The sequence below is a fragment of the Chrysoperla carnea genome, chromosome 3 (assembly GCF_905475395.1).
Source record: "Chrysoperla carnea chromosome 3, inChrCarn1.1, whole genome shotgun sequence".
Classification (NCBI taxonomy): Eukaryota; Metazoa; Arthropoda; class Insecta; order Neuroptera; family Chrysopidae; genus Chrysoperla; species Chrysoperla carnea.
This window is the reverse complement of record NC_058339.1, coordinates 9,572,780-9,593,320: the sequence shown is the minus strand read 5'-3', so window position 1 is coordinate 9,593,320 and position 20,541 is coordinate 9,572,780. Positions and strand designations below refer to the sequence as shown.

Here is a 20,541-nt window from a genome sequence, read left to right as displayed (position 1 = left end):
ATTGGATATATGTACATCCAATGAAAATACTCAATTCAATACTGGTAATTCAATATCGTGCTTCATGTACCATATATGCTGATTTACCCGGTATATATATATACAAGAATTGCTCGTTTAAATATATAAGATAACTAACAAAATAAATTATTTTCACCTCCACTTCAATAGTAATTGCATGTTATTTTCTCACAATAGATAAGAAAGTATATAATTACAACCCACTCACTTTAAGTGAAATAATAAGTTTTTAAAATTGTTTTATTTATATAAAAAATTTACTTTTATAAATAATTCAAAAATGATTAATTTACTTCAGCTGATGTACAGTGGAGTATTTATATCTTTCTGGCCAAAATATAATGAAGAGCTTTATGCTCAAAATTGATTAAAAAGACTATTTAGATGCAAAAATATCTTTTATTTGGTAATAATTTTAAAAAAAATTGTTAGTCGTATTATTTTATCTTACCTATGCTTGCTTTTATTTCCACGCAACGTGATTCTGAAATTTTTAGTTGAGAAGTTTCACTGGAAAACTGCTTGCTCCTGGATTTCGATCTTAATCTATCCTTATCTTCGTCTTAAAAGAAAAGGCGCAAGTTAGTGGCAGATATTATTTCATAAACGTACGAGAATAATATATTTTTTAAGCCCTTATTGCAGCTTATATTTTTTTCCAATAAATGTCAGTAACTTTGAACATTTTTATACTTTATTTAATATATTTATATAAAAAAATTGCCTATGGTTAAGCACTTTTAATAGTTTTAAAAAGCTTTTATGCTTGAACTACAAGGAGAGATCTTTCCGTTGAACTCCTGGAGAGATCTTTACGTTGAAGTACCCAAATGTCTAACTTGTTTGGTGAATGTCAGTTTAATGGAGTAAAACTGTAGCAGATTCCTGTCCAGTGACTCAAGTAAAAAATAAAGAAACGCACCGCATCGTCTACTCACACGTCTAAAATATGTATAAAAATTAACCACCCACAGCGAATAAACTAAAATAATTTTTTTTGTATTTTTTACGATTTATAATTTTTAGTTTCAAAATTTCACTTTCATTCTTTCATTAAAGTATAAGATTTTCGTTTGCCTAGTGGTGTAATTTTTAGTTGAATGATTATATGAACAAATGCAATTATTACTTATTGTTTAATGACTAGGTACGTACCTACCTTTTATAATTGCATCACTATAATTTTATGAATACATAATTTACATTTTTTTAATAATTTTTTTTATTATTTCAATTAATAATTTATTATTAGAATAACTTGTTAAATTTGATTCATATTTCGCGAGCTAAACGCATGAATTTTTTTCGGATAAAATACATAGATGATCTTATGATAGTATTCCTGTTTATGTTTAAAAATTTACTCGAAGTACGTTCCCAAAAAAAGATTATTATATGCAAATATTTGGGACTTACGATTCAAATTTTTTGGATTCTTTTACAACTTGAGAAAATTCGAAAACTACAAGTAGGTGCAATTTTTCGATATGTAGTACCATAGTTTTTGAAATTTTGATGCCTAAAGACTTAGAGAACATCACTTATTAAAGAAATAACACGCAAATACCATTCATTTGATCACTTTAAATGTAGTTTATGGATAAAACTGCTTTTAACTAATGAATATTATTTTTCCAAATCAATCTTAAGAAAATTAGCCTTTTTACATAATTAAGAATACCTTAAAACAGGCATGGGCAAACGTGGCTTACAGAAACTTACTCGGACTCCTAACTTAACATACGAGTAAGACAGTGACAACCTAAAATACTAGTAAGACAGAGAGACAACATTTTTTTTCTATCCATTTCATTACTATTAGAGAAACTGAAATAGGTAGAAGAGTCTTATACCCGTCTCACTTCCTCTTCTATGAGTAATGCGGACTTAATGCGGACTTGGATAAAGAGACACAAAATAAAGTTTATGGCACACAATAAACTTATAACAATGGTGACTTCGACTTTAAATGACTCGCCCATGCCTGGTTTAAAAACACTCCAATATATAATTTACATGTTAAAAACACAAACTTTAACAGTTCAAATCTATAAATTTAACACCGTAAGTAGTATTAAAAAATTTAACCGCTTATAGAGGGCATTAATCGGAATGCATATACACGATTTAAAGATGATCCTAAGAAAACGTGATTTTTTGGGAACGTCCTTCACTCTTGAAATATAATATTACTTTTGATAACATAATTATTTACTTGATTTATAAGATTAATTATTTTTACATTTAAATCAAATCTATGTCAAGTCTGCAAAATAAACCGTGAAGCATGTCACAAATCCTTGTTTTTTTAGGTTTAACTATGAAAACTCAAAAAGTAGGTTACTGTAATTTACTTACCCGTATAGATAGATAGTCATGGCTCCTTCTATTTTAATTAATTTTCATGATGCGGGTAGCCTTTGAACGTGTTAATGATGGTTCACTTAAGGGTTAAAGGTTCGTTTTACCTATTAGCACAAGGTGAGATAAGTATCTCGTGATTATTCTCATTAAGAATTATTAATCGTCTATTTATCAATCAATATTCTTTTTAGCATAACCAAGTAATAGTTTTTTATAACAAGATCAAATTATGATGAAATTAAAAATAAAAAAATTATCTAAGTTAATTTGGTTGATTTTTTTTATGGCTTTTATCTTGTTTATCACCAAAAAATTCGGCAATAAAGGACACAATCATTTAAGAAATTAAATTTCACTTGAGAACAAATTTAAAATGAAAATAAAAAATTTTTAAAGCATAAGCTTTTATTGTACTAAAAAGTGGAAAATAATTTTTTCTATGAGTTACTCATACTTGACTATTTGTTGAAGCTTGAAAAACTCAATATAAATCTAAGTTGCAAGATTTCACTCGAACAAACAAAGTTTTAACATACATTGAGATACTCCGAATCATTGTTCAAAGAACAAAATGAATGAGCCTTTTCCTTCAAGACATTGAATTCTATATTGAGCGCCTTAAGCTTTTACAAATAGTCATGACTCATAAAAATAATATTTTTACTTTTCAGTAGCATCAATATTTTCTATCGTTACAAACTTGGGATTAAACTTAGTATACCTTGATATATTTCATATATACATGGTATACAAATTATAAAAATGTTTTTAATGACAATACCATAAAATAGGCGATTACAGGCAACACGAAAGTGTTTTATAATTTTTACGCTATCCGACAATAATTTAAAATTTTTTCAATGAAATCGTTGAAGCATTTAAATTCGATTTTACAATACAATTAGAAAATTAATTGCAGGAAAATATTTCTTTATGTTCCTCTTAATTAACTAAATGTTATTAATAATATATTAATATCGACTACCTATGTGTAAAACCTGTTGAATAATTAATTGTACGTACGAGTGCTACTGAAGATATTACAATAATGAACATTCAATATGGCAACCATCAGACGTATTGTGAAAAATAAAAAAAAATGAAAGTCGACGATTATGTCAAGCAGGGTATCATTGAATTAATATTAAAACGATTAACGTAATAATCATTTTTTAACAGCTGTAAGAGAGAGTTTTTCTCATTACTACAGTAAAATCAGTTGGAAAAACAACAGCAATTGGGATGGCTTCGTATTCCTTGGAAAAAAATCGAAAAAATCAAAAAATTTTTTCTGTTTCAGAATTCGATAAAACTTAGTTTATAAGGTAATTTTGACCCAAAAAATTCAAAAATCGAGTTTATTTGACGATTGGACGAACATTTACTAAACTGTGTTTCATTGGGCTGGTAGATTTTGAAAAAATCGAGTCCTTGGATCGATTTTTGGCGATATCTCAAAAATTACCGACCTAATCGTTAATTGAACCCGATTTTTGAATTTTTTGGGTCAATTATACCTTATAAACTGTGTTTCATCAAATTCCGAAGCAACAAAATTTTTTCGTTTTTTGAAATTTTTTGAATTTTTTTGAAGTTGGGTTGAGTTGGGTTGGGTTGGAAAAAAATCAAAAAAAATTTTCTGTTTCAGAATTCGATAAAACTTAGTTTATAAGGCAATTTTGACCCAAAAAATTCAAAAATCAAGTTCATTTCACGATTGGGCAGGTAGATTTTGAAAAAAACGAGTCCTTTGATCGATTTTTCTTTATATCTCAAAAATTACCCGCCCAATCGTTAAATGAATTTTGAATTTTTTGGGTCATTTATACCTTATAAACTGTGTTTCATCAAATTCCGAAACATAATTTTTTTTCGATTTTTTACCATTTTTTGAAGGGGTACCCCTTCAAAATCATCAATCACTTACTATCGTTGAAAAGGTATTTGAAAATCCTAACTAGAAAAGGTCCAGGAGTTAAATATAAACTGAAAAAGGACAAAAACAAGTCCAGCAGTTTACATAGCGACTTTAACAGTCGGAACCCATCATTGGGTAGGTTCGAGCCATGTTCAGACTGTTGTAACCTGACTTTTAAAGTCGCTATGTAAACTGCTGAACTTGTTTTTTCTTTTCAGTTTATATTTAACTCAGTCGGGTTTTTTGATTTTTTAAATATTTTTTTAAAAAACGCGACGCGACGTTGGATATTCAAGTTTATGACTAAGTGTATGCAATTATATTTATTTCCTGGCAAGTACTACTTATATAAAGAATGCACTAAAGCATTTCATGCACAACTAATCATATTCGAAGGCGAACAATGATATCGTGCAATCCTTCAAAATATTGTAAAAAAAACGATATCAAAAACAAGTGAAAACAAACAATTGACTGAGTTAATTGTTGAAATACCATGCATAGTCAGTGTTGATTTCTTTATCACATTACACATACAAACATGTGACACATGCATAACTGATAATCAAGTATAGTACATATTATAAAATTTCCGCCTAATTGGCGCCCTCACGGGTAAACAGTGATGTTTACGAAAAAATGTTTCAAACAAAAGTTGTTTAATTTTTGATAAGGAACATTTTTTATATTTAAACTTTTGTTCTATCTCTAACGGTTTACAAGATGGGTCCTACGGATCCAAGACCCAATTGACCTATGATGCTCATTTACGAACTTGACTCACTTACGAACTTGACTCACTTTTTACGTCCTGAGTACGCTGTAAAAATTTCAGCTCGATATCTTTTTTCGTTTTTGAGTTATCGTGTCCACAGACGGACGGACGGACAACCGGAAATGGACTAATTAAGTGATTTTATGAACACCTATGACAAAATTTTTTTCCTACCATCATTATTTTTAAACGTTACAAACTTGGGACTAAACTTAATATACTATGTATATTTCATTTATACATGGTATAAAAATATTTTTATCAATTAATATTACCTATATTTCATGATCAAATCTAATAAAAATAACTACCTTTAATTATGTTCAATATCCTCTGTTTTCCGATAAATTATTTTAACCTTGATTATCCATAATTACTTGGAAAATAGAGGTTTTTCTGACGTTTAAGTTACCACTGTAACAATAGGTAATAAATTTTTTTTTGTTTTAATTTTACGCATATCAAGAATTTTATTAGTTTTTTTAAAAATTTATTTTTTCTGTAAATGCTTTATTAGGCCTCTTAGGTTTCCTAAAGGAATGCAATGCTAGATAAACGCATAAAAACAGTAAATATTTGAAATACACGTGAAAAATGTTTCCGTGTAGCGATTTTATGTCATTAAAAAACTGCATTTCATCTATAACATATTCAGAAGTTTATAAATTTTTGAAAAATTGGCTTGACCTTTCTTTGAAGAATGCTATGTTTGAAAAAAGCATCATAAAAATCTGAAAATATTTGAAAAACATGTGCAAATTTTTTCGTTTAGTTTTTTCTGATATTTACTCCGTTTGAGAGTTAATTTTTGCTAAACGAAACCGTTCAAAGAATCAACATTTTTCATCAGCAATTTCGGAAACGGCTCCAAGGATTTTCTTAAAAATGAGTATGTAGGGTTTTTTTGGGGCAAAAAATCGATCTAGCTAGGTCTTATTTTAAGAATTTTTCTGGGAAAACTAAAATATTAACAGCAAAATGTGACTCTTCCTGACGTCTATTAGCAACGATATAAAGTACATTGCCGGGACATTAAAATTGATATTTGTGTGGAGACATTTAAAATGGTTTTTATATTAGTGATAAAATTTTTGTCTTTTTAACTCAAAAAATTCCGAGTAAAGCTCGGCCATCCAGATACTTAAGAATTTGATCATTGAAAATTAAAATATTTTGAAAATTGTTTCGAAAAGTGTCTATCAGATATGGCCCACAAAATAAATGGTTAAACTACTTTTTCCTTATATTTTGTTATAAATGAGTATACCAAAATCAGAATTTAAAATATAGACTCATACCTTTAGAATGAGTACCTTAAAGAACAAAAAAATTATTTATTGGCCAATCTATGGACTTTTCAAACCAAGCGCTGCGCGCCAACCTTATGCAATATCATTTTTATTTACAGTTTTAACCATATCTCCGGTTCTGTTGATCGTATCAAGACAAATAAAAAAAAAAAAAAAAATATGTGTTTTTTCATGTAGAATAAAATGGTACAAAATTGTTTCCTAAAATTTTCAATAGTTCAAGAGCTATGATCGTATAAACAATTAATTTGTTTATAACAAATTTCTTCCAACTCTGAGCGATGAGCAAGTTAAAAATTCGGGTTTATCGGGTCAAAATACGTCGAAATACACTCCTTATGAGGGGGACCCTGTAAATGCATACGAAACTCACTCAGCGCCTACACTATATTATGTTTTGTAACAATTTTGAGTTTTGATTGACTTAAGGATGTATGAGCATGACAACAATGTTTGATTTAAAGACTCACAATTTTTGTATAGGCAGATTTTTACTCAAAGAATATGTGGTTAAAATTTCAGCTTAGGTATCCGTGCAAATTTTTAAGAAAAAAGTCATTAAAAATCGATATAAAATACATTGGCTCTTATGGAGGAATCTCAAAAAACGACATATTTTGGAAGTTTTTGATAATTTTCATTTGGAATGAATGAAAACAAATTAAAAAAAAACTTTTTAATAGAAAGCAAACATATTAGCAATGAATTAGAAAAGAAAAAAAACTAAGTGTCACCGTCCATATAAGGGATGTAAGAGCAGGGTAGATTAATGGTTGAAATTATTTTTATCTTATTTTCAACTTTGATGATGAATTTTGTTATAACTTCATGAATGTAGACGAAAAATAAGAATAAAATTTTTCGATATGTGTCTTGGTTTTCGAAATATCGAAAGCTAAATAATTAAACAAAATTTTCAATTTTCGATATTTTGAAAATTAAGCCAGATATCGAAAAATTTTATTCTTACTTTTCGTCTTATATCGTCAAGTAATAATATAAATTTATCATCAAAATTGAAAATATCTATTTTTAAATTTGTGCCCCCACTACCATGCTCATACATCCTTAAGATGGCCAAATGGCGTCGTATTTGTGTATAGGTGGGGTTGCTTTATTGTCTGTGGTAGTTTTTACGCATATAATTATTTTTTTTTTAAGTGAGCTATTATAGGAACCGGACCATCCTCGGTTTCACTACGGGAGCTTTTCTGGTAAAATTAGAATTTGATGGAATTACTTAGTAATTTTAATAGACAGGTAGGTACTTGCAAATAACTATATATAAAATATAATTAATCAGTAATTATTGAAATACAATAGTTCTATAACGACTATTATCTTTTAATAACATATTTAAATGCAATTTTCTCGTACATTATAATTATCTCTTCTTAAATACTTCTAAACTCAATATAGAAACAATAGTATTTAAATTAGTCAGCAAAGAACTTGAACTTAGATCGTTCTGTCAATTAAATTCAATAATACAAGAATTCTTATTTAAAAAAAAAAAATTATTTTATATAAAAAAAAAAACTGCAATACAAATTATGAATACGTAATTTGTAATATAAGAAAATATTTTAATTATGTAATTATCATATTAATCAAAGTTCAATACTAATTTTTGTGACACATTTCAATGGTCATATCAAAGTAGTCATTAGTTACAGCAATTATAAAACTTATAAAAAACAAAAAAAAAAAAATTATCTGAATAATTTTGAAACAAGAATTTTTTTCATCCTCCGTGCAAAGAGGCATCACCCCTTGCCCTTGTTCATATAAACATTGACCAATAGATTTCAATAACTAGAAAATAACGTTTTTCAAATGGCATATTGCGGTTTCAAATTCGATGATTTTTCGCAGAGAAAAGAAATTTTGGTAAAATGTTCTGTAAAAAAAATTTTCTTTAATACTTTAGTTTGAAAATACAACACGAAATACTTTAGAAGTTATTAGAGTAGTTAAGGATGTATGAGCATGACAACAATGTTTGATTTAAAGGCTCAAAATTTGTTTGTAGGTAGTCTTTTACTCAAAGAATATGTGGTTAAAATTTCAGCTTAGGTATCCGTGCAAATTTTTAAGAAAAAAGTCATTAAAAATCGATATAAAATACATTGGCTCTTATGGAGGAATCTCAAAAAACGACATATTTTGGAAGTTTTTGATAATTTTCATTTGGAATGAATGAAAACAAATTTTAAAAAAACTTTTTAATAGAAAGTAAACATATTAGCAATGAATTAGAAAAGAAAAAAACTAAGTGTCACCGTCCATATAAGGGATGTAAGAGCAGGGTAGATTAAGGGTTGAAATTATTTATATCTTATTTTCAACTTTGATGATGAATTTTGTTATAACTTCATGAATGTAGACGAAAAATAAGAATACAATTTTTCGATATGTGTCTTGGTTTTCGAAATATCGAAAGCTAAATAATTAAACAAAATTTTCAATTTTCGATATTTTGAAAATTAAGCCAGATATCGAAAAATTTTATTCTTACTTTTCGTCTTATATCGTCAAGTAATAATATAAATTTATCATCAAAATTGAAAATATCTATTTTTAAATTTGTGCCCCTACTACCATGCTCATACATCCTTAAGTGTTTAAGATTAGATTAAGTGTTAAAATGGTGATGACTAAAAAGTTTGTTTTGAATTATTATGCAGAAGCAGTGATGATATATATCAAATAATACATAATTATTATTTTACCTGAAAATATAGACTTTTGCACTGTATCGAACATATATTGCAGTTAATACTCTTATATCGACACTTCAACGATAGCGATATTGTTTTTTGTTCGCGTGGTATCAATCAAGAAAAAGTTTTTTAAAAAAAATCCCCGACTCGAAACGATTCGACTGAATGTTATGAAATTTCTTATGGATCCACAAACGTTCGTACACACACATACTTCTTCTCCAAAGTGGTGTTAATGCCTTGTCCTAACCACGAAACGTAAAAAAAATGTTGAAAATTTCGATTTCAAAAACCGCGCGCATTACAATAACTTCCTATACTGGGAAGTTTTGAAAACGTATTTTTTAATAAGCAGTAGGTATATAATGAGGGGAAAATATAATTTTAGTGATGGAGCTCTGCTGTACACGAGTTTTTTAAGTTATTATCATAATGAACCAAAGACAAAGTGCACACACACAAACATAAGTAATACACATTAAAGTTTTTAAATAGGTCAATGACATAATAAGTAATAATTAATTAATGTAAGGATATATACAGTTGGTTTTTAAATTCATTTTCATACTGCATTATTTATACAGTTTTATTTAATTTATGCAATTCATTCTCATTTACGGACGACCAAAAACCTTTCTGCAATCTTTTATTACCCGATTGTCAAGGAGTGATTATATTTTCGCTCGTATCTTGTATGTATAATTTGTTTGTAAATTTCTTTATTACCTCGTATGTTTAAAACGGTTCGATGGTTTTCGATAGTTAAGCTATTGTTATGTGGTCTTAGATAGGTGTTTGAAAAACAAAAGACAAAATGGCGGATTTTTGGCACGAAATAGTAATACGTTAAAAAAAAGAAAATTAATCAGAGCTATCGAATAGGGTATCAAAATAAAGGAAATTAAAATGGGATTAAAAAAATTTATATTAGTTATATGTTTTAATTTAATTAGAAACCATAAATTTGTCTAAAAAGTTTTAATAACTTATTATAAGAAGGTTTTTTTAGTACCGGGATACTAATTCGTTTGAGATACAAGTAGTTTACATAGCGACCTTCACAAGCCCATTTAAATCTTTACCGGCTAAATTTAAGATATATATTTTTAATAAAAAACGGAAATGTCAGTCAATTCGTCCCAAATGCAGTCAAGGACACAATCATTTTCGCCACCACTCAAAAGGTAAAAGAAATTTTATAAAGTTTCTTATTTTAGACGTTAGTCGTCACTTTGGCAGGTCATTAACATACTTGGCAAATTTCAAATAACTTTTTTTAAAATTAAATTGATTAATAATTTCCTTTAATATTGTTCATGTCATTAACTTTAGTTTACTTGTCTTTCTTGAAACAAGCAGATGATATAAATATGACTGATAGAATGGCAAATTAAATATGACAAATAGAATATGACTGATAGAATGACAAAAAACAGCACAGTTAGCTTACCAAACTTTTATTTTGATAATATAAAATGTGTAATGAACTACAATAATAAAATGATTAATCAGAAAGTTTATAAAAAATTCCTGTTTGCTTATCTCAATAAATTTTAGTTCATGGCCATAAATGAATCATTAATGATAATAAAACTTTCTTTTTTAACAGTTATATTACATTTATAAAGTAACTGAGATTTTTAATTATTTTAAGTATAAACTGTGTTCAATACGCTAATTATTCGGGCACATACTGGAGTTACTTCCTCGAATTTTCGATCAAAGCTAATAATACCTGGAGGTAAAAAGGAAATATATTCGATTAATTAAGATCTCATTTTGATTGTGAAGGTAAAATGTTCTGTAAAGTCAGGGAACTTAACCGGTCAAGGTAAACCTATGCAGAACTATAAACCCGCAAAGGTAAAGCGGAGTGTATATGCCGCTGCAACCCAAATTGCATAGGCATAGTGACCTGTGCAGGCGACCAAGGAAAAATAGAAATTCACTATTTTCGACATTCTGCGCAGGCATGAAGTCCTAAGTGTGTGTGTGTGTCAGACACTCGCCGTACACTTTCATCTTCTGTGTAGTCTATCTTAAGAACCAATCGATCGATTCCATTTTTTTATCGTTTAATTGAGAATTTTATGCTCAAAAGAGGTATAACAAAGTAGAGAGTGCCATTTGAAATTTCAAAGCTAGGGTGGCTAGTGGTGATGGAGTGAAACCTTAAATTCTCTAGGTACCGTTTTTGAACTTTCCCCTAGATATCTAAATCGACTTGTTTTCACTAAAAACAATAATCACATCAGGTTAAAAGTTATTAAAGGTGGATACTTTTGAACACACTGTATGTAATTTGTATGACTTATATAATCGTGTAAAACGTTTGTGTGTTCTATATACACAAACATGCAAATAGAATAACGAAATGAATAGATTCCATATAATTTGTGTCACTGACATAGAGCAGGAATGGCAGAGTTGATTACGCCGTAAATCGCGTCTAGAAAACCTGGACTCGAGTCCCGCCTTCTGTGTAATATTTTCGTTTTTTTTTTTCTATTTGTTCAAATAAAATAAAGGACTATGAAACGCTTAAAATAGGATATTTTAAACAATTAAGTTTGTCCTTTACATTTGAACTTCGGATGTTTTTTGCATTTTTATCAGAGCCCCAACGACATACTTAGATACAAGGTTTTACATTTTTTGCAATTCTAAGGTTATAAATAAAAATAATTGATCAATTAACATCTATTAATGATTTTAATGATTGATTTTTTCTTTAGAAGATTTATAGCGGTACATATTTTATATTTATAGATATTCTTTTACAACATGGCCTTAAATCACTTAAAAGTACACTAATTTTTTTTTTTAAATAATGTATGGTTTTTAATGTTAGGTTATATTGGCTGTCCACGAAGGACATACTTATGCTAAAGAGCCCATTGTGATACCATATATGTGTTTTACCACCATTTTCGCTGAAAATTTCATTTATCAGCTCCTCAATTATTTTCAGAGGCTGAGTGCACCACATTCATCCATATATCTTGCACTACACCAACCCATCACAACTATTAATTAAATTAATTTTTGTTGCGACGGTGGGGATCGAACCCGCGACCCTATGTCCTATACCGCGAACGTAATTGGTTACGCCTTAACCAACTGAGCTACTACGTTTAAAAATTAAACTTTTTAGCGTTATCGGTTACAATATTACTATGAAAATTCTTTTGTAACCGGACATGAATCAGTATAATTATATTTTGATTAATATCACTGTTTAAAAAAAATTGCCGTATTTTCTATTTATTTATTTACAAAATGATTGGAGGAAAAATAAAATTATTAATTTCCTAATGATCCGCAATTTGTTAAGTATTACAATTAATTAATTAATTTGTTATGAATACAATTAATAAATTTATTATTAATTTAGAAAACATCATAATAAGAAAATATTTTTATGTCTACATATAGTCGGTAATTACGGTACAATTATTTACATAATATTTAATTATTAACTTTATTCATTGGTTTGGTAAATAAATAAAACTTTTTGTTTATATAATGACGGGATATTTTAGGTCAAATTACATCTCTTCTCTATATATTATAAATACGAAAGTATGCATGCTTGTTTGTTTGTTTGTTACGCTTTCACGCTAAAGGTAGCGATTGGTTTTTAATGAAACTGTACAGCAATATAGCTGATATATTAAAAAGTATTCTTTATTGTGATGTACAAATCAGTACGCCACTTGCCTTACCATGCATTATCATTCAAAAAAATGCTTCAACGCTAACTGCCTCAAAATTGAGTTTAACTTGTAAAATGCATGTTTTATTATAAGGACACTTATGATTTCTTACTCTTCAAAGTTTTCAAAGTTCAAATTCTTTTAAGGTAGTACCAGCATGAAATCACTTTTCGACAGATTTGGCCGAATTTTTTTTCTCGGGTTTATAATAGCTTTATTTATGAATTCCTAAAATTTCATAATTTTTGACCGTTTAGATCGCGAGATATTTAAAGACAAAGTTCGCGATTTTGAGGGTCATGTCCCATTTAAAGCATGTAAAATGTCCGGTCTCTCCAACTATTTTTTATGATATTATTATATATTGAAGAAAAAGTAGAAAAAAATGTTTATACAATAAAATTCTAAAAAAAAAATTTAGAAATTAATTTTCACTTTCGAGATATTAATTTTGACGTAAATTGATCGAAATTGGGACGTTGGCATAATTATTTCCCATTTTAAACGGTCAAAATTTCTGAAACTTTGGGAATTAATAGTAAGCATTATTAAATTCTTAAATTTAATTTTTCGTTAAATTCTGTCGAAAAAAAAATTGTACCATTGCTTTAACATAGAAACTGCAAATACCATGCTGGAACATCGTTAATTTTATTAATTTATTTAATTGACCAATCCGTATGTTTTTAATTATGTATTTAAACGACTATATTTTTTGTTTTACTTTAATAACTTCTAAAGTATTTCGTGTTGTATTTTCAAATTTTTTTTTTTAAATTTTAAAATTAGACTTATTTATAAAATTAGTTTAAACTTAATACTGAATTAAATATTAATTATTTGAAGTAATGCATTTTTTTTATCCCTCAAATAAAATGACCTAGCAATTCTATAATGACCTAAATATTCTAAATATAGGATTCATCTATAGTTGATTGATTTTTCAATGTTCCGTATGTTACAGATAATCAGTTATTACAGCATTGTCTGCATTTTTTTTATATGAAATTAATCTAGTTGATCTTGACACTAAATTTACTTAAAATATTAAAAAAAAAAAAATAGAAAAAATTACTAAATTCATATATACCAATAGATAATATAATAATAATAATTTTATTTTGATTTGGTATATAATTAAATATTATTTTTGTGGGTTAATTTTAGTTCACTGAATTCATGAAAAAAAAAATACTAAATTACAATTATCAAGCATTATATTAAAATTTTTAAAATATTAGGGTAAAGTGGTGTACCTTTTAGACATTCAATTTATGTCTGTAGCATTAAAACATTATACTAAGAATGTGATTAATTATCTTCTTACTGATTCCAAATACAAACGGTTTACGTAATCCAAGATACACCGTGATGGTATGATTCATGGTGCATTATGTTATTATGCCATGTTACATGATATAAATATTTATAAAATATAAACATAGTTTATAAGGATGGATTTTTTCTGACTTCGAGTTGAGACATAGTTAGTTATTGATAATTGTTTAATATTTAAACTCTCAAAAAATACGTAATGTGAAGCAATATTAAGTGAAGCCTTCTTTATTTCTTTATCAAACTATTTGATTTATCCCTCATTTTCAAGCTTATCCTGCTGGCTGCTGATACAAAATAGAGTAGCGGTCTAAAAATGTACCGCTTAGGAAAAAGCAGCCTAGAGAAATAATGTTAACATTTAATGTGGTTCATTATGTAATTTATATGTCATACCTGTAATAAAATTACCTACCTATAAATAAAAATAAAGTAAATTACTATTAATATTTGTCACTGTTTTTAATCACGGATATCGCACTGCGGAATTCCGTAACATATAAAAGTGAATTGTGATCAAAGATACACAACTCTCTCCCATATACATTATATTAAAATTTTTATTTTTAATACATTTTTAATATCTTTTGTTTGATTTTTTTTAGATATTCTTTTTAAAAAAATATTTAGGACAAACTATAATAATAAAAAATGTTAAATAACAAAATAATTATTGCAATAGTATTATTTTTAACTTTATGGTTAGAAAGTTATAGCTTTCATCCCGAAAAAGATAATAAAATATTTTTTTATATCATTAAGATTTGAGAATTGTAGACGCAGTATTTATCGAAAATTTTATTAAATCAATTTTCATAAATATTTTTTCAAAGTCTTATATTTACGGAGACTTATGTTTTTCCTTTACAAAAAACCACAAAATACAATTATTAAATATTTATCGAAAGTTGTAGAAAATAAATTTTACCACACATTAATCCATAGTTCTTGTTTCCTCGATTTTTTTTAACTATTTACATTTTTAATGTTCGAAAACTTGAAATATGTATACGATACACATTTATCAAAAGCAAAATTGTAGAAACTAAAGTAACTATAATTTATCAATACTGTTTTTTCTGACCAATAAAGGTCAAATACACCACTGATTGTTTTAAAATGTATCTATTGTTTAGTAAAAATAATGCAGCATGTTATTTTGGATACAATTTTTTTTAATTATTAAAATTGTAGCCTTCAGTATTCAATTTTTAATAATTTTGTTTAATTTAAAATTGTTTTTTAATATTATATGCAAATTTAAATTATAAAAAAATTCACATTCAAAATTAATAAACGACTTCAATTCAATGTAAATTAGACTAGTCTGAAAAAATTTAATGAAACCATAACATCAAATCACTGTCACAGTTATAAGGCAATAGACGGGCGTATGAAAAAGAAGTTTATTTATTTTGAGGATAATTACTGTCTAATGTAACTAATAAAACTTGTCTTGGTGACTTTTTCCAAAGCTGATCTGACTATTTTCCAACCCTTTCAACTGTTGCAAACTTGCGAAGAACAGCTGTCCCTTTTTAACTCGTATTGTGCTATCAATTTCTTTCTTTTAAAGTAATACGATCGCCATGCCAATTTTAGATTTACGGTTGAAATTCTTTGTACATAACTTATTTCCAACTTTGATGATGAATTTTGTTATAACTTCATGAATATAGACGAAAAATAAGAATAAAATTTTTCGATATTTCCTTTGATTTTCGAAATATCGTTGTTGTTTTAGATTTACCGTGTCATTCAATTTACGTTTACTGTGTTTGTTATTGCAATTAAGGTAGTTTGTTAGCGGCAATTTATAGTACGGAATCCTAAAACGTACCGTGAATATATTTAAAAAACTTATTAGTTGTTAAACTAGTTAGTTCTTTTTCATTTATTTGAAGGATGTATAAATGATTACACAACCTTTAAACAATTATTTTCCGTAAATACATAATATCTATAGATAATTACACAAATATAAATAATATCAATGAATGTAACTAATGTATTAATGATGTCTATTTCCTAAATTATAATAAAACTATTATTTAATTTTTTTTTATTATTTAAATAATTTATTTATAAAATTCATTTTCTATACAATTGTCAAGCATTGTTGTCATGTATGAGCATGATTTAAAAGCTCAAAAATTTTTTTTAAGTAGACTTTTACTCAAAGAATATGTGGTTAAAATTTCAGCTTAGATAACCATGCATTTTTTCAAGAAAAAAATCATTGAAAATCGATATAAAATACATTGCTTTTCCTATACAAAGTCGCCAATGATAGAAAAATCCCGTACATTGGCTTTTTAACTGGGCATACAATTAGCAACCGTTCATTGGTTGATTATTGGCGAGCAATTACGGGCGACCATTGGCCAATAAATGTTATTCAGTCAACTGGCCAAAAATGGGCCTAAGATACCAACCAAGCATTGACCTAAAATGTTAATCAAGTGTCGGCCTAGAATAGCAGCCAAGCATGGGCTTAGAATACCAGCCAAGCATGGGCCTAGAAAATACCAGCCAAGCAACGGCTTAGAATGATAGCCAAGCATAGACTTAGAAAATACGAGTCTAGAATACCAGAAATGCATGGGCCTAGTAATTCAGCCAAGCATCGGCCTTTCTAAGCCGCCAGCAATGGTCGTAGATGACAGCCAAAGATTGGCCTAGAATATCAACCAAGCATCGGCCGAGGATGCCAGCCAAACATCGGTCCAGGAAATACCTGCTAAGCAAGGGCCTAGAATACTAACCAAACTTGAGCCTAGAATGCCAGCCAAACCTTGGCCGAGGAAATTTCAGCCAAGAATAGGGTTAGAATGCCAGTCAAGCTTGGGCCTAGAATGCCAACTAAGCATTGGTCAAGAAAATACCAGCCGTTAAGAGCTTACAACGCCTTTTAAGTAGAAAATGACGTTTAAAAATACTAAACATATCTGACATATTCATTTCGGAAAGACTCCCGTAGCATTTTTGTAAAGATAAATGTGGTATTACCACATTTATAATAATTTGTAAACATTATTTTTATTTACATAATAAATTATACACAAAGAAGGAAGTACTATTATGTTCAATTATCTAATTTATTGTTTCGATAATTCCTCAGTTTAATAAAGTTATGAAAAGAAATTATACATATTTCTTCAAGGGAAAATTACCATAAATAGTAAAAACCATTCATCCTGAAGTTATGTGGATTTACAAATAATAAAACCTGATCATTAAAAAAAATTTGCAATCGCTAATTAATATCGTTTTGGAATATGGACATAATTTATTAATAATTGTACTTATTCCCTTGACAAGTCAACATTCCCTTGACAAGTTTTCATATGACACATTTTTCTCCACATTTCCAAGAATTTTATGGTATAAATCAATAAAGAATTTTATAGGAAGTACAATGTACAAATCAATAAATAACATTATATAATCGATTCATTACGCAATAACACGATTTGAAATATTTTACTCAATTCCAAATACACGCAATAAAACAAGTTATTAACAAGTTAGCTTTTGACTTGCGGTGGGTAAAAGTAGGGATTTTCGAAAAATCTACAATTTTATGCGTTTTTTCACAGTTTATCACATATTAACGTTCTGATTTGTTTGCGAGCTGGGAGGTATAAGCAAGGAAAGTGTAACATAAAAAAGCGACACCGAAAACCAACCATTTTCACCTAGGTCACCTAGGGAATTAAAACTTTTTCAATTGATTCAGATTGCCATGAATTTGAAAAGTGCTGCAATAATAATGTACGAAAGATAAATAGTTCCTACCGGGTGTTCCACGACACCTTTTATTCTTTTTAAATTTAATCGAAAACTGTAAATTTTAGGGCAATAGTACATTAGTTCAAAGTTTAATAGCATAAAATTTTTTACCGATTTGTGTATATTTTGATTTTTTCAGTAGGTATTAAACTATCCCTCATAAAGTTATTTTACGTTTATTATTTAACTTTTAAATTTGACACAATTTTATTTTAAAATAAAGTACGGATGTTATATATACACCAACCCACTTAACACTAATAACATGATTAGTTCAATGACCACAGACTTCCATACTATTAAATCAATAGTTGTCTTTTAAAAATAATAAACACATACTAATTTATTAAAACGATACGATAGATATACTTAACAATAGCACAAATTTTACTTCATTATGGACAAATCAGAAATTATCGCGTTATTCCGCGTAATTAAAACGTGTTAGATTGCAAATCTTTTAAACTGAAACCTGTTAAAGATAGGTCCAATTTAACCAAAGCTTTGAAAAGTATGACTCAAATTTAGTAGGATTCCATACTTGGTTTATAAAAATTGGATGTAATTTGGATGTGATAGAGCAAATTAAAATTTTTTGATTTTGATGATCTCATTAAGTGCAAAAAATCGATTTATTTGATAATACAGCCAAATTTTATCCGGTTTGAATGGAATTTTCTTTAGAATCCGCTAATATTTTGCCAAACTTTTCACTTGTGTTTTGATGTGATACAATAAAATTAAATTTTTTGAATTAAGTTTAAAGAAATTATTTTTTGGATTTAACGTTTGATCATAATCTATCGATAGTTTAAAATCCGACTAGGCTTGAGTTATTTTACCGAGGCCAACTTTTTGAACTTTAAAGTATGTTTCGAACCTAATAGTACTATTTAATTGATTCTAATCTATATTTTTGCTAAATACAAGTTATTTTAAACCAGAATTAAAAGATCAAACTACTTAAATTAAACTGTGTGCTTCAAAAATGTACTTTGTTCTTCATTTAAAAAAATTTCATATTTTCAGTGAATAAATATCTACAAAAAAAAAAAAATTCGATTAATAACAATTTATTTATAAAAACCCCGGAAAAAAATATTTCATCAAACTTTACCACAATTATAATACTGGTTTTAAAATTCCTCTCAATTAAATAAGCAATAAATTGTATTATTAATATTGTTATTGACTTATTGAAGGAATTATTACATTATACAATAATAATACAAACATACAAATTCTAAAATATTATTTTTATTATTTTTAATTAATAAATTAGTAATTAGTCCTTGAAAATTGTTCTGATTTATTATAATTCATATTGTTTATTCTAATAAAAAAAATATTAGAATTTATTGATTTTATTCATTTTATTTTATATTGGCGTAATGTTTATATTATAATTTTTTTGTATGTCTTATCACTTGATAAGATGATGATAGTGTCATGTTTGGTTGCACCAAACGTTGACATGCTATTCCACAGGCTTCGATCGTATACCGTGTGGATTATTTTTTCAGTGGTGAAATTTTCATATGGAAGGTTGCTTTTGTAGCTGGCTCTTTTTCTACTCCTACCGGAAGTCTTATCACTTAGCTACTTTTAATTACAATAACTTTCTTGCCATATTTTCGCCTTCACTTTCATCTTTTGTTCACAATTTAATGGGTCTTAATTTTTTGGTACGTAACCCTAATAATTTTGAAAATAAAATATAGCCCATGTTACTCACTTAAGTAGTTTTTTATAGGTGAAAGAATTTAAAAAATGGATTGAGTACTTTTTGAGTATACAACATACTTAAAACAAACAAACAAAAATCTTTTTTCTTTATAATATTAGTTCAGAAATAAAGAAAAGTTGAAAATATACCTCAGACAGTTCCACTTATTATGGCAAGCTTTTCAACAACGATCTGTAGGTGACAAAATAAATAGTTAATAAATCAAAGCATACGTAATTATTTATTACAAAGTTATAAATATGTATAAATAATAAATAAATGTTAATATAAATATTGTCAACTAATATATAATTTTATTATATAATATTAATTAATTAAATAATTCCTACACCTCAAACTAAATCGATTAATTTAGTACAAAGGTTTTCGTGTTGGCGATAGATAATCCTATAATTGAATAAGTGAAAATCTTTTTTTTTTTCAACTTTAATGATGAATTTTGTTATAACTTCATGACTCTAGAAGAAAAATAAGAATACAATTTTTCATCGAAAGCTAAATAATAAAACAAAATTTCCAATATTTTGAAAATTATTCCAGATATCGAAAAATTTTATTCTAACTTTTCATCTTATATATTGTCAAGAAGCTTTGCACTCGTAGGTGATCAGAGCCGTCATATAACGCCCCTAGTATGTAGTCCAAGCATAATACGACAAAAATCAGTGATATTTGTAAAAACAAACTATTATTAGAAATTCATTTATCGTGGCTTTTGAGACACCTTGTCTTAATAAAATTAGCAAACAAAAATATGTAGGTATAGGTTAATATTATTGTGTTTAATAACATAATTAAAATTCGATATACTAAAGAATTTTAAAATATTTTGAAATTGTC

The 20,541-nt window shown here is 27.4% G+C and overlaps 1 protein-coding gene across 1 annotated transcript in view; it reads left to right on the top strand.

Moving 5' to 3' along the window:
• The window catches only part of LOC123295735 (ATP-binding cassette sub-family G member 4-like), an 81,254-nt gene that overhangs the window by 37,205 nt on the left and 23,508 nt on the right, over window positions 1–20,541 (top strand). The gene's annotated exons all lie outside the window — the stretch shown is intronic.